Genomic DNA, 15,862 nt, shown 5'->3' with positions numbered 1-15,862 from the left:
GTTTTCTCCCAGGCTGTTTAAACTTTCCGGTGGTGGTGGGGAGCGGGAGGTAAGAAATCATATAAATAAACAGAGAAGGGTGCGGGCAGCAAAGGTGGAGGAGAGCGCCCCTGTCCCTCTGCCCGCTGGAGAGGCAGAGGCTGCTGCTGTCCGCTCCAAGTCTCCCTGGCTCTCTTTTGTACCCTACTTGCGGTTCCCCTGCTGCTGCTGTCTCCTCACCAGCTCCACGAGGGCAGGGGGAAAGGCGGGTCCCTCTCCCTGGATTAGCATAATATTCCATCCATCTCCTCCTCCTGGCCTTTGGAATGCTCCCCTGCCAGAGAGGGGACGAGCCCCCCTGTGCAGCATCAAACAAGAGGTTAAAAAAAGGGGGAGAGAGAGAGAGGGAAAGAGAAAGCAGGGAGGGGAGGGAAGGATGCAGTAGGTAGGCAGAGAGGGAGGGACAGGAGGGAAGGAGAGAAGAGCAGGGAGGGGAGGGAGTATATAGAAGTGTCCTTTTCACTCTCCAGCATCAAATCCTTTTTGGAGCAGGCCCTTCAGGAGCTGGAAATCCCAGCTGCCCACCGTTCTCTCCGGGTCTCCCATCCTTCAACCGAAGAAGACGAAGGGATGGGCACGATGGGGGGAACCCTTGGCCAGAATCAAAGGCCCTCTATGGGATTTCCGCTCTTCACCCCCGGCAAGGTGAGGTGACTGTCTTCATGATCCCAGGAAAGAGCCTGACTTCCAATGACAAACCAGGTCAGGTTTTCATCGCCAGCAATCGTTTATAAGAAAGCAATCAGCCACTTCTGGGGGCAGAGGAGAGAAACAATTAAACTGACTTCAGTTTCAGGCCCAAAGCTGACCGGTTGCTTTTTTCCATATCCCCTTCACACACTCCCCTCCCCAATATATATATGCCACTGTGGCAAGTGCATCTCCACATCTCTGGTGGCACCACGGGTCCAGTGTGCCTGGATAGTTTATGGTGTTTTTATGTTGCGTCTGATTTTTGTGCTATGGTTGGCAGATTCCTGTTGCCGTCAGTCACAGGGCTGACGGCAGGGGAGACGACACTCCTGAGGCATGGAAGCCAAGTGCAGCATAAATCTGGATGTTGAGCTTTTAAGAGGGGGTGGCTGAGTTTTGAAACAGGTGACACCCATTTTTGTAGCTTGCTAGGTGTAAACCCATGACTTTTGGTTTAAACCAACAACTCGATTATTTTAGTCTCCTTGCTTATTCTTAAAGGTGCTCAGGTACCCTGGTGAGGGTGTGGTGTATGGACCTGGATAGGATGAAACAGACACTATCACCTCGGCCGCAGGCGAGATGGGTGAAGCATTCTAAATTCCTCTCAGCACCATTAAACATCATGCAACTAAGTGCACTTTCCCAGGGGAGAGTTTCAATCACGGTTTTCAGAGCACCCCACTGTCCCCTTCTCTGCCCTGTACTTTGTAGTGCTTTGCAGAGGAATACATTCATGTCACCAGCCCTTGCTGCTTCCTGAACCCACTGTCCTCACATGAGACTTGTCAAGAACTGGGCTAATCTCCCTGAAATCCATTCTGCACCCTGAGATCATTGTCCGAACACTGAGCTGCTTACTGCACAATCATACAATCTATGAAACCTTGTGTTACCTGTGGCTTTCTCAACTTTTTGTGCTATGGGCAATGGGGTTGGTCCAAGCAGAGTGGCATTCCTGCTGGGGGTGGCTGGGGCAGGATGGGTAGAGAGACAAGAGGAACTCTTTCGTCATGTACATAGAAACTCGTTCCTTGAAACCCTTTAATGTGCAGACCAACGATGGAGCCTTGCTGGACAACACCCCTGCTGTCCAGCAGAGGTCACTCCATAATACCGGAAAGGTGAGTCTGTGTGATTCTAAAACCAGTAGTGACAGACACAATAGTGTCATATAACAAGCCAGCAGTAGGGCCAAAGACTGTGCCATGCCTCACAGTGGGATATTTACATATACAGCATAAACCCATCCTCCTTCATCTTCATTTCTTCCCTCAGCATTGCTGTAGAATGAGCCAGCTGAGGAAAAATGACAGGGAGACAAATAATGCATCCCTCTAACTCCCTGTGGAAAAGCGAGAAGCAGCTTGGTAACACCAGCAGGGAAGAGGGATCCAAAACACAAGCATGAATGGCCTGATGGAGAGGCACTGAGACACAGGGTGGGGACAAACAGATATTTATGGGTAAAAGGAGCCTTCAGTTAGATCAGAGGCTAATACAAAACTGTTGGCAGCAGAAGAAAATACCGATGGGCTAGTAGAAATATAAGGCAGGAACATGAGAGAGGAGGAAATTCATGTGACAAAGCAAAGTGTCCTTTTGAATTGCCATTTTCACTGGATTCCATATTTGCCTTCACTCGCGTGCTGCTCTGTAGTGTTGCTGCAAGCTGCTAAGCAGTTGCCAGGTTCCACCCCGAGGTGGCTGCCTTGTGATTCTTACACAATAACTTGGCAACAGATCAGGTGATACCTATCTGTTCGCTACCTTTCAAAGGTGCTTGTAGGATGGACGCTCTATAGAAATGGCATAAAAACAAACAAAAATCCATTAAATTTGCAGGGTTAAGTGCTCAAAAGCCAAAGGTAAGAGTCAAGTTTGCAGACATGGTCTTTATCTCTGCCTGCTTGTGTGTCTGCATTATGGCACGATCATTAATATCAGCATTCTGAACATGTGTAATCAAGGCGGGAGAAAAAAGTCTGATGTCACTGTATTCTTTGAAAAACAGTTTGTGATGTAATTAAAGACTGCATCATAATGCATATCCACAACAGGGCAGAGTTAATGTTGCTTTTGTAATCTTAACATTGTCGTTTTTTTACTTTTGGATGCTTAACTGTGCAACCTTAGGCCTCAATCATGCAACTGGCTCTGCACAGATACCAGACTCCACCTGCATGTTTAGGATCCCAGTTCAGGAGCAAGACCCTAGTGAATTAATCATTAAGTTTTTTTTTAAGTTTCCTAGGGTGTTTGTTTGTTTTTTTTTTGTTTTTTTTTAATGGAAAAGGATAGAATAAAGAGATTCCTTAATGTGAAACTATTGTAGAAGTGTGCAGCAATTGCCTTCTAACAGATGCTGAGCCTATACCCAAAGATGGTAAGTGGAGAAAATACTGAACTTTCTTATTTCTCCACCCACCCCCCCCAAATCTGATTTTTCTTTTCAATTCACCAAGCGTATGTGCTTAAAGTCAGGCACCTGACTTCAATGTCCTTCTTGGTGTGCATAGGAAGGGTCTCCAAAGACTTTATACCTTCAGTGGTATATGACATAGCTTCTGCTTTCCAGCTGGCTCACTATCCCCAGAGTTTGGTTACAGGCCTTGGCAGATGTAGGTCAATGTGTTCCTTATGTATAGAGCTGGCCTTGCAGTGGGTGAGTAGAAGGGCTAACTCCCCTTATTAAGGGACCAGCAGAGGTTTGTTTGAAGAAGGGAGACTAGATGGCATGGGGAATGGGGGAGGGAGAGAAACGGAAATATTAACTAAAGATACCACAGGTGTACAGAAGTGTTAAATCAATAGCCAAACACCAACCAGCTGCAATCGGTCAACGTAACTACAGATTTACAACAAGCTGCTCTTCTTCTCTCTTTTCTCTCCATAAGGAGGGCTGCGTGAGCCACCAAGAGGCTAATTTCACACGTGGATGACACTAAACAGTGACCTGTTCTGCCTTGCATGGTTTTTAATTAGCACCTGGATGGCCTCATCAGCTGACTAATGGCTTCCATTCGTGGGTCAACAAGCCAACAGCCTCTGACCTTCCATTCCCACCTGGCTAAAAGATTTTGTGTGTGCATATGGGGGAAGAGATGGCCTCAGTGCAGTTAATTTGTTTGCCTGGGCCATCGCGTTCTCGCTTCCCCAGAGCTGGGCCAGGACTGGTAAAATGCTCCTCCAGTCGCAACACCCCACACATTTCTTCAATACTCTGCATTCCTGTCCTGAAACTGCCTGGGCCATTCTAGCTCTGGGCCCTCAAAGAGCTCAATCAATGCACTTTATTCTCAACCTCCTTCTGCTCCCCCAGCTGTTCCACTCCAGCTGAGGCAGCCATGTGCCCTGCACATCTGTACTGACACACAACAGCGTCTGCTGTTGCAGTCTTGGGCTTTCACACAGCTCAGTCAATGCACTTTCTTGCTAGCCTGCACCCACTAGCCCCCTCTTAGGCTCCCATGTAGCTCTGCCAATGCTCCTGGTCCTTGGGTCTCTGCTATTCTGGTTCTAGGCTGCTCCATAGCTCTGTCAATGCCCTTCAATCCTGATCAGCTGCAGCCTCCTGCTGTTCCCACATAGTGGAGCCTATGCTCCTTGCTCCTGACCTGCAACACTTCCTGGCATTCCAGGTCTGGAGCACCCCTGAAGCTCTGCTGTTGCGCTTCAGTCTTGGCCTGCAGCATCGGCCTTTGCTGCTGTTTCATGTTGCAGTCCTGGGTCTCTCTGATCCTCTGGCAGATGCTGACTGTGGTGGTGAACTATGGTGCAAGGTGGCTTTGTGATGTGGCCAGCTGTTCCCTAGGGATTAGAGAGTGTGCACTCCTCTCGGGAGCTCTCCCGCCTGAGCCAACAAGGCAGAAAAGGAGACAAAATGTCATTTCTCTCCCTTGCTGCTCAGGCACTGATCCTGCCATGCTTTTCTCTTGTGTCCCTCCATCAGGGACGCTCTGTCTCTCACCTTCTCCTGCCCTCACTCCCTGCCTGTGTCCTGTTGTTCTCTGCTCTCTCCTATCCCCTCCTTCCTGACTCCTGACCCCTTTAATGCTCCCAGATTTTAAATATACTCGCTCATGTTGTCAATTTGTTCTCTGCTGTCCATCAGTCTCCTCTGCTCAGTGATCGACCAGGGGGGAGGCTGTTTCCAGTGATGCCGAGTCAGAAGCTACTGGGTGCAGCCTAAGGGCAATGAGAACCATTGTAGTACGTGTAATAAAATATGACTTGGCTCTGTAACATACATATATATTTTTGCACATAAAAGTTACTGTCTTAGTCCCATTAACTTCCATGGGGACTGAAGGTGCTCAGAATTTCACTCTAAGTTTGGGAATTTATTTGTGTCTGGGGTAGAATGTGAACTGATGATCCAGAAGACTAGTAATTTTCTGTATGACTCAGTCTGGGCTCAAGGAGGTGCAATAGATTTGAGCGTCCACACCAACCCTACAGTGGCTTTGATGCAGGGAGGTCAGGGAGCTGAGAACTCTTAATTGTCCAGGTGTATTAGTATTTGTGAATGCTACCAGCAATAAATCATATGATTTATTGCTGGTAGCATTCACAAAGTGTTAGGTGCTTTCCAAGAGAACAGAAGCCTTGGTACTCAGTGGAATTGTTACACAGGTAGGAATGGCTGTACAACTGATGGCTTCAAAATGCTTAGGGATGGTGGAACAGGATGGAAAGGTGGCCTTGTAGTTACAGCGCTTGACTGGAACCCAGGGCGCTTGGATTCACTTCTTGGTACTGCCCCGACTTCCTGTGTGACATAGACAAGCCATTTGCTCTCTCCGTTCCCCATCTGTAAAATGTTGCTAATAACACTTTCTTTCTTCCCTACTTTATCTGGTCTGTTGAGATAGTCAGGACTGCCTCTCACTGTCTATTTGTACGGTGCTGGGCACAATGGAGTCCAAGTCTCAGTTTATAATGATGTTAACAAGGTGATTACATGATACAGACAGAAGGACAGAACTGGAGGTGACAAGAAATAATCTGCTTGATGGTACTGCATCTCATGACCACATGGTCCATGCTCTTGAACTCTCTCATCTAAACCTGAATATGCTCAGAGGAAAATGCATTCTAAGGAAGCTTATCAGGGTGGCAGGGCAAGAGCAGAGCTGAATTTATGGGTAAATTGTCCCCTAAATTTATTCTCACTGGAGCAAGAAAATTCCATGAGTTTGAGCTCACAGGGTTTTCTTAGTATTCTCCCTCCATTGGCAACAAGGTGTATTTTGCCTCCAGCAGAAGGTGAGGGTGTGGGTGGAGCTGGTCTCCAGCACCTCAGACCCTCCAGGATCAGTGACCAGGTCTATCTGTCAGAGATCCTTTATTAGCTTCCGACTCTCAACATCACCGTGGAATCATGGCACTTATAGACACTGTGCTCGCATGGGCTCCTCGGCTGGCTGCTGCATGGTGTGTTTCACAATGCAGTGGGGGATGTGGCATAAATAGAGGCTGGCAAGTTTAATGCCCCCAAGGCCCATGGGGTGGAAGGCTGGATAAGATGGTGAGCACAGTTCCATCTTGTCTGTAATAGCCTCATTTGCATAGCAGTGGGTATATCCAAGGAAATAGGCTTCTCTGGTGGGCTGCATGTGCCTTTTGATGCTCCAGTTACAAAAGCAGTGAAAGAGTTAAAAATGTGAGCACAAGCCCCCCCCCCCCCCCCCCCCCCGCCGCTATATGTTCCTTTGAATAGACTGTCCAGCCCCGCTCCCAGGAATGTAAATGTCCTGTCATCCTCACAGGCTGAGCAGCTGGACACAGTAAGTGCGCAGTGCAGAGCATTTGCTGTGTGTCATTCGCAAAAACCCTCCATGGACGGTATTTGAGTTTGTCCAGAAGTCTGGGTGCAGGGAGGCAGGGGCTCAGGGAAGAGAACAAGCCTTCTTTCTTTGTGGGAAAATGCGGCTACTTGAAGTGTCCGGACAGCCTTATCTCTGGCTTCGAAACCCACTCTCTAAGATCATTTGTCAAGATTAGCTGCACATCACAGAAGGGATGGAGCCCTTCCAAATCCATGCGAAAATCTACTCTCTGTTCTCAAGGCCATTCACAAAATACCAGATCAGCAGCAGCAACAGCAGGCAACACATTGAATGAAGGGGATGTAAAGGTGAAAAATCACAGACCCTGAGATTGTGGGTTGGGGGATCAGAAAGGGTCATTTGCAGTTTAAATTAGCTCTAAATCAGGGGGATAATACACAGGACATTTTATTTTGGTACACATTCATGTCCTCAATCCAGAATACCACAAAGGAAGGCTTTAAGACAAGGTTGAGAGAGATGAAGTTACTTCTTGGCAAGCGGGATATTCTCTGAACAGTAGATGGGCAGCATTTTGTAACCACATATAAATCCTGGGAAAGGCCAGAAGGGAGCTAAGATTGGAAGTACAGAGGGAGCAGGTGGAGGAAGTGGTGGATACAAGCCCTGAGACTATAGCAAGTCTATGAGTACAATTTTGAGTTGGTTTCAGGGACATATTGGAAATGAGGATGGAGGCTTCACAATGGAGGACTCTCTGAAGATTGTGATGCGTGGGCGTTTTCTAGTCTGGCTGCAGCACTGTAAAATCTCTGGAGTTCAGGTAGGCTGTGCAAGAGAAAACTACAATCGTCACATGTTTAAGGCTTGTAAGGGGATTCAGAGGGAGCAGACTGAAGGATGAATTCTGGACTTGTTCTCAAGAGACAAATGGGAGGATAAAGAATTAACTTCAAGACTTCTGCTGTTGGGCAGCAAAGTTAAGGACTTGGTTAAGGAGTTAGTGATAATGGAGCCAGAGAACATTGTACCCAGACAAAGAACTTTAATGTATTTGTGAGTCACAAGTTCTGACTGCTCAGGAGCAGATAGAGGCAAGAGAGGAGCTGGATAAATATCAATCATACCAAAGAGATGCAGAGCTGGTGGCATCCACAAAGAAAACTGCGCATGGCTGGGTCTATCAAGCCATCTCTGCTCCCTGCTAGAGCTGTCAGCCTCATGGCACCCCCTGCTTACAGAATAGCCACTTGGGTGGAATTACCAGTGAGATTTAGTCCTCCAGAGTCCTAGAAGGGCCAGGAGGTGACACTGACCAATTGGGAGCCAGCAGGCAAGTTAAGAAGGCTTGCCTGTCTGCTTCTAGACTGAAGACTGCAGTGCTGGAATGGTAGAGGAATTCCTTAGTACTAGTCCAGAACTGTAGAGCCACCTGGGGACTCTGCTTAAACACTGCAACTAGGAAGGTGGTGGAATCTCCATCTTTAGAGGGTTTTTAAACTGCGGCTTGACAAAGCCCTGGCTGGGATGACTTAGCTGAGGTTAGTCCTGCTTTGAGCAGGTGGTTGGACTAGATGACCTCCTGAGGTCCCGTCCAACTCTAATCTTCTATGATTCTATGAACTAAGCCATCACCTTTTGGTTTTGTAGTTGGATTAAAGGCACAGGGAGCCAACTTCTGAGTATGTTCTTGTTAACCATTTAGAGACATGCTGCTGAGCTCATGGCACAAGCTGTTCAGCCCCAGGTGGGTTCTGACACTGAGACTGAGCCTAGCAATGAGTTATCCCAGAAAGAGAAGAGACATGGAGGAGAGAACTGCAAAGACGGAGCCTTGAGGCCATAACAGAGAGGGTGCGGAGCAGGTATGAGGCCTCCTACAGAAGGAGTGCTCGAAGAAGTAGTTAACAAATGAAGAGGGCTCAAGAGTAGGTCTTTTTTAGGAGTAACTTGACTTCAGATGTTTTGAGCCAGACGCAGAAAATGGAGGATGCTGATCATGTGAAAGCAGGGAGGCAAGAGGCGCTTGCAAAGAAACTGCTTGGGTATTCGTCTGAGCATTCGTTCATAACACTAATACCTAGCACTTCTCATCAGTAGATCTTAAAGTACTTTACAAAGGAGGCCAGTATCATTATCCCCATTTTGCAATGGGCAACTGAGGAGTGTTGTGACTCACCCAAGGCCATCTAGTAAGGGGGTGGCAGAGCCAGGAATAGAACCCGGGTCTCCGGAGGGGTGGTTCAGCACACTGTCCACTAGCCAGGAATAACTTTTATGGAGGGGGGCAAGGGAGATGAGAGAAGGCTCGGTGAGTGTGGGGTTGCAGCGGGATCAGGGGAGAATGAAATAGCTGGGCTCGTGGCAGAAAGAAAGTGAAAGATCTTTTCAGTTTTCAGAAGGACTCTGCCACAGCCAGACCTCATGGATTCAGTAATCCCTATCAAAAGCCAGCAGATGGGATTGTGGGAGTAATGACCTAACTGTATGCAGACTATGAGGGATAGTATTGTCTGTGACTTCTTAGCCAGAAGTGGTGTTCCAGAAGTGGGCACATATGCACAAGATATACAGATCTGACACATCTCCTGGATTCTGTGTGTGCCACCCAAATTCCACCTATCTCCTGTGATCCCATAGGCTGTCCCTTTGTTTTAACAGTGCATGCCAATCTCCAGTTCCCCATCTAATGTCCCCCCGCAGTGCGAACCAGGTAGCATACTGCTCTCCCACAAAGGGTAGGTGAGAGGGTCAGGAAATAGATACCTCAGTCTGGACATTGCAGCAGCTTGCATGTATTTCTGATAATGATCTTTCTCAGCTGGCCTCTAGGAGTGGGAACTGGGAGAGAATCCCTTAAAAGGAAGAGGCCTTCTATACAGTATCACTCTCATCCTAACAATCAGAGATAGGCAGCAAAGTTCTGATCTGGATCAATATCTAAACTGCCTCAAAGCTGGGCTGTGAGGAGATCTGGGGTTTAAGTCTATTATTAATATAGGGGCCAGCTGTGGTGCTTGCATGAAGATATGAACTTCCTAACACTTTGGGGACATTTGGAGCCACGTTTGGCTTGGATCCTTTTCTATTAAACAAATATCTGCAGCAGTTTGAATGTGCAGCACTGGATCATTCAGGCAACAGCTCTGCAAGATTAGCATGGATAGAAACCGTGATCTGTTCTGGTCCCCATAATTACCTGGCTAACCCAAATACCAGCCTTCTCTGCAACCAGGTGCAATGCTAGTGGGGCCTTAGACAGACTCCCTCTCTGTTCTGTGTCTCCAGCCAGAGCTTTGCTGTATGAGCTGCGAAGGGGCTGCCGTCCGGCAGGAAAAGATGATGTCATCGGCTACAGAAATAATTCAATCATTTCCACATCATTTAAATAGTTCAACCCTCATCTCAGCACTTGCAGTTCAAACACTTCTTTTCATTTCTCCTGTGTAAATGTTTTTGTCTAGGGATTGTATCACCAGCACAGGAAATGAAGTTTCAGTGTTCATGGTAAAATTACCCACTGGCATTTGGTTAAAAACAACAAAATAGCCCTGTTCAACTCCCCTTACCTCTCCCCTGCTTATCCCTCCCCAAAGTCTGGGCACATCCTCTGCAAAGCATGGATTTAAACAGGTGGCCTCATGTTCCTATGTTTCAGAAAGCTCCATTATTTATTTATTTATTTATTTTTTGGCTGGGGCTCACTCAACATGCACATAAAATAAAAATAGCCATGGAGAGGTTCAAACGTGAAACATAATCTACATTTCTCCAGTTACTGTTAGAACACAAAGAACCACATTCATCCCTGATGTAAATATACTAGCTTCAGCGGAGGTTTGTCCAGACCAATGGAGTTACCCTGGGTCCACTGTCGGAAGACAGGATACTGGGCTAGATGGACCATTGGTCTGATCCAGCATGGCCCTTCTTATGTTCTTATGCATTTGGCTTTCTACGTTTACATTACAAAAGAGTTGCTTTTCAGGCACTCATGAATCATGAGTAATTTGCTTTTTAATGTAAGGGTATATGCAGCGTCCATTCCTGAAGAGGACAGGACTCCAGTTCTTCTCTTCCTAGAGAAGAAACATGCTGTTTGTTTCAGGAGGGCATGGCAATTCTATTCTACTTCTCCTCCACCTAAGAATCGTCTCCATAGTCCATTCCATGGCTGCCTAGAGGTACCATTCGTATTCTGCTGCTCTTTCTCCTTCCAGGGGCTGCACCCACCAGCATCCATTCTAAAGCCACGTCTACACGATGAGGACTACAGGAGCACAACCACAGTGCTGTAGCTATGCTGTCATCACCCAGTAGCATAGACTCAGACTGCAGCGAGGGAATAACATTCCTGTGGGAACACCATGTCTTCACGCAACAGTAGCGAGGTTGATGGAAGCTTTCTGACCTATCTGCATCTGCACAGAAGTTGAGGTCAGCATAGCTATGGGGCTCAGGGGTGTGGATTTTTCACATCACCAAGTGCTTTAGCTATGTTGACCTAAGTTTTAAGTGTAGACCAGGCCTAGATGTGCACAAAAGTCTCCATTTCAAGAACTTTTATAATACCTCTTGTGACTGATGCACAGATTTTATTCCTTGTGGACACAGAAATCCCTTTCCAGTTCTTCTCACTGTGGGATTTGCCTCACATAGTACTTTTCTATAGGGCAGGAAGTTGAAGGTCCATCTCTTCTGTGATGTGGGGGCCTTTGTCTGCTAATGCCCCCTGTCAGCAGGAAGGGGAGCAACACCAACCTAACTCCATCCCAGAACCAACCCTTCTCAGTACCTCACTGCTTCCTGAGCTCCTCCCTACCTCTCCACTTCTGTAGACTTCCCCAGTCTCTTGCCCTGCTTCTCCCTCTTTGGAGCATTGGCTTCTCTGGCAGCTCCTCCCCAGCCTGCAGGAGGGCGCATCTCTCTGCAATTCCTTTGCCTCTCTGGCAGTCTCCTCCTCAGGCGTTTCCCCCTTTAACTGAGGTCCTTAGCCTTTTATCTTGCCCAGTTGCTTCCTTTCCTAAATAAGTGCTTCCCAGTTATTCCGTCTGTTAACAACTGACAGGGGAACCTGAATTGCTTCATTACCCCATGTGGAGCTTGTCAGAGGTAGCCTGGGCCCCTGACCCCTTCTGAGGGCCAGCTACCCTCTGGTATCTTCCTAAGTCTGAATGAGGTAACAGATCAAGGGACTCCTTTACTAGCCTGACACTAAAGATGACTTCACTAGTTTATACCTTGCACCAGGGAGAGTCTCAGGGAAATCCTGGACAAGAGTTTTATGCCCAGATGAGTGGATTCTGGCTGCACCTCCAATTGATGGCAGCGACCCAGGGGCTTAGCAATGAAAATTCCATTCAGTGACTTCATTGCTGTGTACGGTGGAAGAAAAACGTTGTGAGAGCGGAAAGAAAATACTTTTTCGTTGGGTTCTCTGGAAAGTTGTGTTGAAGGATGTTGATATAAATGGCCCTTTTTTCTAAAACAAACAAAACAACCCAATAAATCTCATGCTGAGTTGTTTAAAAGTCTAACCTTTGTGTTTCCTCCCATGCTGCTTCACACACCTGGGAGTGGCTCCCATTCAACATCTGACAAACTAACTCATTATCCTCCTTCAAAACTCTCCTTTGCCATGATGCCTACAAAAAACTTGACACCGGTTATGCTGCTGGTGTGCTGCCTATCATGTTGACCAATATCGTCTCATCATTTCCTTGTACTCATACGCCTGTCTGTGTCACTGTAAGAGCCAGCTATGATGGTCAGATATGAATGAGAGTGAAGGTTATCAATACCCTTTTTTAGTTCCTGTTCCATCAGAACCTTCTTCTTTGTTTTGGCAGAAGGGGAGACATGTTTTTTTAGCACCTCTCTGACAGTTGGGTTTGGTTGTTTCTTCACCTTGAGTGAGGGTCTGTCTCCTTCTCTCTGATACCACAGCCATATTGACTTCACAGTCTTCATTTACATCCGTACATGGTGGCTGCATAGATTTCACAATCATAAACTCAGGCTCTTTTGCTCAAAAGGTTCTGGACCCTGGCAATTGAGCTAATGGGGAACTCCCGCCTGGCATTAGGCAGCAATGTGTGCATAAGCCAGCACTTGCAGCTTTTCTTTCATTTCACTCATTAGCCATGAGATGGCCAGACCTGCCCAATCTCAGACTGTTGACCTGAGACAAAGGCTTGTGGGGGATTTTTCTAGCCTCCAGTATTTCAGGATTTTTGGTGGTGCCAGATTATTGTTGAGAACTGCATATAAAGAGATGTACATGCGTGCATACACACCAAACATAAAATAACAGAACAAGAAGTTTTATTGGTCTTACAAAACCCAGAGATGCTGCATATTCTTGAGTGCCATCTACTGGGACTTTATATACTAACTAGGTACATAGGTACTGACATCTCTCCTTTATAGAGCAATCTTGTAACAATGTTAAGAGGGGAAAAAATAAGAGCAATGAGTCCTGGACCAGCAGACTGCAAAGACAACAGCACTTCAGCCCATCATTGAGCAGGTCACTTCAAGTACGGGGTGAGTTCTTTTCAGGCTATAATCATTAATTAATACTTAAAAATAACAATTTATTTGAAGAATTTCTTTTTTAAAGATGGCAAAGAGGAGGCCATATGAACAGGGACAGCAATGGAAGGCAAGCTCAGGTTTTCCCTGTTTAGGCAGGTATGGTGCTGCTGGGAGAGTGAGCGCCCAAATTCAGAGGTGATACGTCAGGGGCATGTGTAAATTACACAATGGTAAATGGCTGTAAGTCTAGGTGAGTCTATGTATTGGTCTAACATACACACATGCAGAGGGGCGAGGAAGGAAGTGTAAGCGACACCAACTTGGGCTCCTTCCAGCCTTGCTTAGAATCTGGCCCTCATGGTTGATTCTTGGCTTTGTTGGAGCCTCTTTCCAAGCAGCTGTTCCTGTGGGTTCTGCATCTGCTTTTAGCCTTCCACAATGTTTCTCTAATTCCTCTTTACACTGAACACTAATACATGCTCTCTGAAGTTCTATTGACCCACCACCAAAAAAAAAAAAAAAAAGGAGAATTTGATATTTCCCCCCCAGCAAAACAGCTTATATTAAGTCTTGGAGAATTTCCCGAACTCTCAAGGAATTTCCTGATCTTAGGAATCTGCCAAAATTTGGGATCTGACTCAGTTTAACTGTAAATATTTTGCAGAGCATACAGTGCAGCATTTTTTCATTTTACCTTTTCAGGGAGGACTCTATCTGAGAGGATCAAAATGCCAGGAAGGGAAAGCCTCTTATTGACTCTGATATGAGCATCAGCATGTGTCAGTAAATAACACGAGGGCATTTCACTGGAGTTTTTTACCTTCTTTATTTTAAGAACAAGGAGATGTTAGCAAGTTTAAACACCAAGGATTCAATCCTGAGCACCGGACCTGCTCTGTTCCCACACCACACACCAGTCTTTGAGCTAATGTGAATGCTAGGGACATTCAGAGACTCAAAATCTTCTGGTGCAGAACTCTTCTCCATCAGTGGTGACAAGATTCTCAGTGGCTTTCTCTGCTCTCTAAAAAATTAATTCTCTTCCCTAAAGCCAGACAGTCACTGTGGTCCTAAGCAGAACAGGGTGGGAAATGGTTTTCCTGTCCCAGGTGAGTTTTAGAAAGTTTCTTCTCCTCCCCGCCCTTTAGGATAAAAAGTCAAAAACTTTTGCAAACCAATTATCCCAAAAATATTTCAGATCAGATCAACTGAAACATTTCATTTTGATGTAAACCTTTTTTGTTTTGTTTTCTGAGTATAAATTAACTAAAATGGCAAAATGAAAAGTCATTTGAACCAAAAAATTAAACTTTTTAATTTAGAAAATGTTGAAATGGGATGTTTTGACAATTTCTAAAGCTGTTTTTTAATGTTTTGAATCAGGAGAATCATCAAAACCAACCCTTTCCTGAAAATAGTTTGTTTCAAAAAGTGTTGTCAGGAAATTCCCAACCACCTCTAGTCTTATGGCCACTGAAGTCAATGAAGGTCTTTCTACTTATTCCATTGAGCTATGGCTCAGGCCTGTGGCATTAGATTTTATAAAGAGCTGAGGGTCAGATTTTCCAAACAGCTCAGCTATGTTGAGCTATTTTGAAAGTCTTAAGGTGAAATCTTGGCCCCCCTGACATCAATAGGAATTTTGTCAGTGGGGCCAGCATTTCATCCTTCATTTCTAGTATCAGGACCACAGTGTAATCCTCCCATCTCTGCCACTGGCTTGTCATTTAATGATGGAGAAATCGCTTCACCTCTGCCTCAGTTTACCCACTTATAAAGGGGAGACAGTAATACCCCCCCCAGTACAGGTGCTGTGAGGCTTGACCAATCAGTGCATGCAAAGTACTCTGGAAAGGCTTTGGAGATGAGAGGCACTCCATAAAATCGATCCCTTAGCATTCTCTGCAAGCGATTTGGGCTCCCTGGTCCTCTCCCCCTTCCTTTCATGAGGATACCATGAATGCTTTAGCCTTTGAAAGGGAGGAAAGGAAAAACAGCGTGAACACATGTGGCAGGCTGGGGGAAATTGCTGCTGTAAAGTAAGCAGCAAGCTTTAAAGAAGTGTTTGTCTCCAGTTTGTTTAGTTATCCTCTAGGTAATTTTACAGCTGAGAAGGCCAGACCATTCAGGCCATGCACAAAACAATATCCCTACTGTTCCAGCAGCTCTTACTAATCCAGGTTCTCAACTGAGCTGAGTGGGAAGGGGAGGGTCGGGGCAGAGAAGTTTCTTTTATAAAGAAACACAAACATAGTCAGAAAGCACCACAGAGGACGTCCTGTAATTAAGATGTTGCTTCGAAGCATCAAGTCACTCGGTTGTCAACTCAAATAAACTTCTGGGCTCAGCTGGTTGGGGGGAGTTGCTGCAGAAAGTCCAGTTACATTAAGTTCCATTGCTGTTGGAAAAGCCCTTTATTTCCATTAGATGTGCTGAATTGTTGGGTTAAGTTGCACCTCTATGACCTGTTCTGGTTAGACAGGACATGCGTTAGCTGCACTACCCCAGGAGAAGCCTAGAAGATTCTTTGCCTTAGATACACCCCTCCAATGAACCCCTTACTCCCTCTGTGCCCCAGGTGGTGGTAGTTTGTTGCGGGCCCATTCACATTGTGGGGTAGGAGTGAAAGCTGTGTCCATTCCCCACCCTGTCCCGCTTGTTCCATGCTCTGGGGTAAGCGCACAGCAGCTTTTTGCTCCTTCAGGTGAAGACCAGAGACCTAGATAACCAGACTTGCCAACACCAAGCATTCAGATGTCATGAGACAGGCTTCAAAATCATGAGATTGGCATAGAAACCAT

This window comes from Emydura macquarii, unplaced genomic scaffold (assembly GCF_026122565.2).
Source record: "Emydura macquarii macquarii isolate MOO-44397 ecotype Brisbane River unplaced genomic scaffold, CSIRO-AGI_Emac_v2 contig_1483, whole genome shotgun sequence".
Classification (NCBI taxonomy): Eukaryota; Metazoa; Chordata; order Testudines; family Chelidae; genus Emydura; species Emydura macquarii.
Note: the sequence above shows the minus strand (reverse complement) of the source record.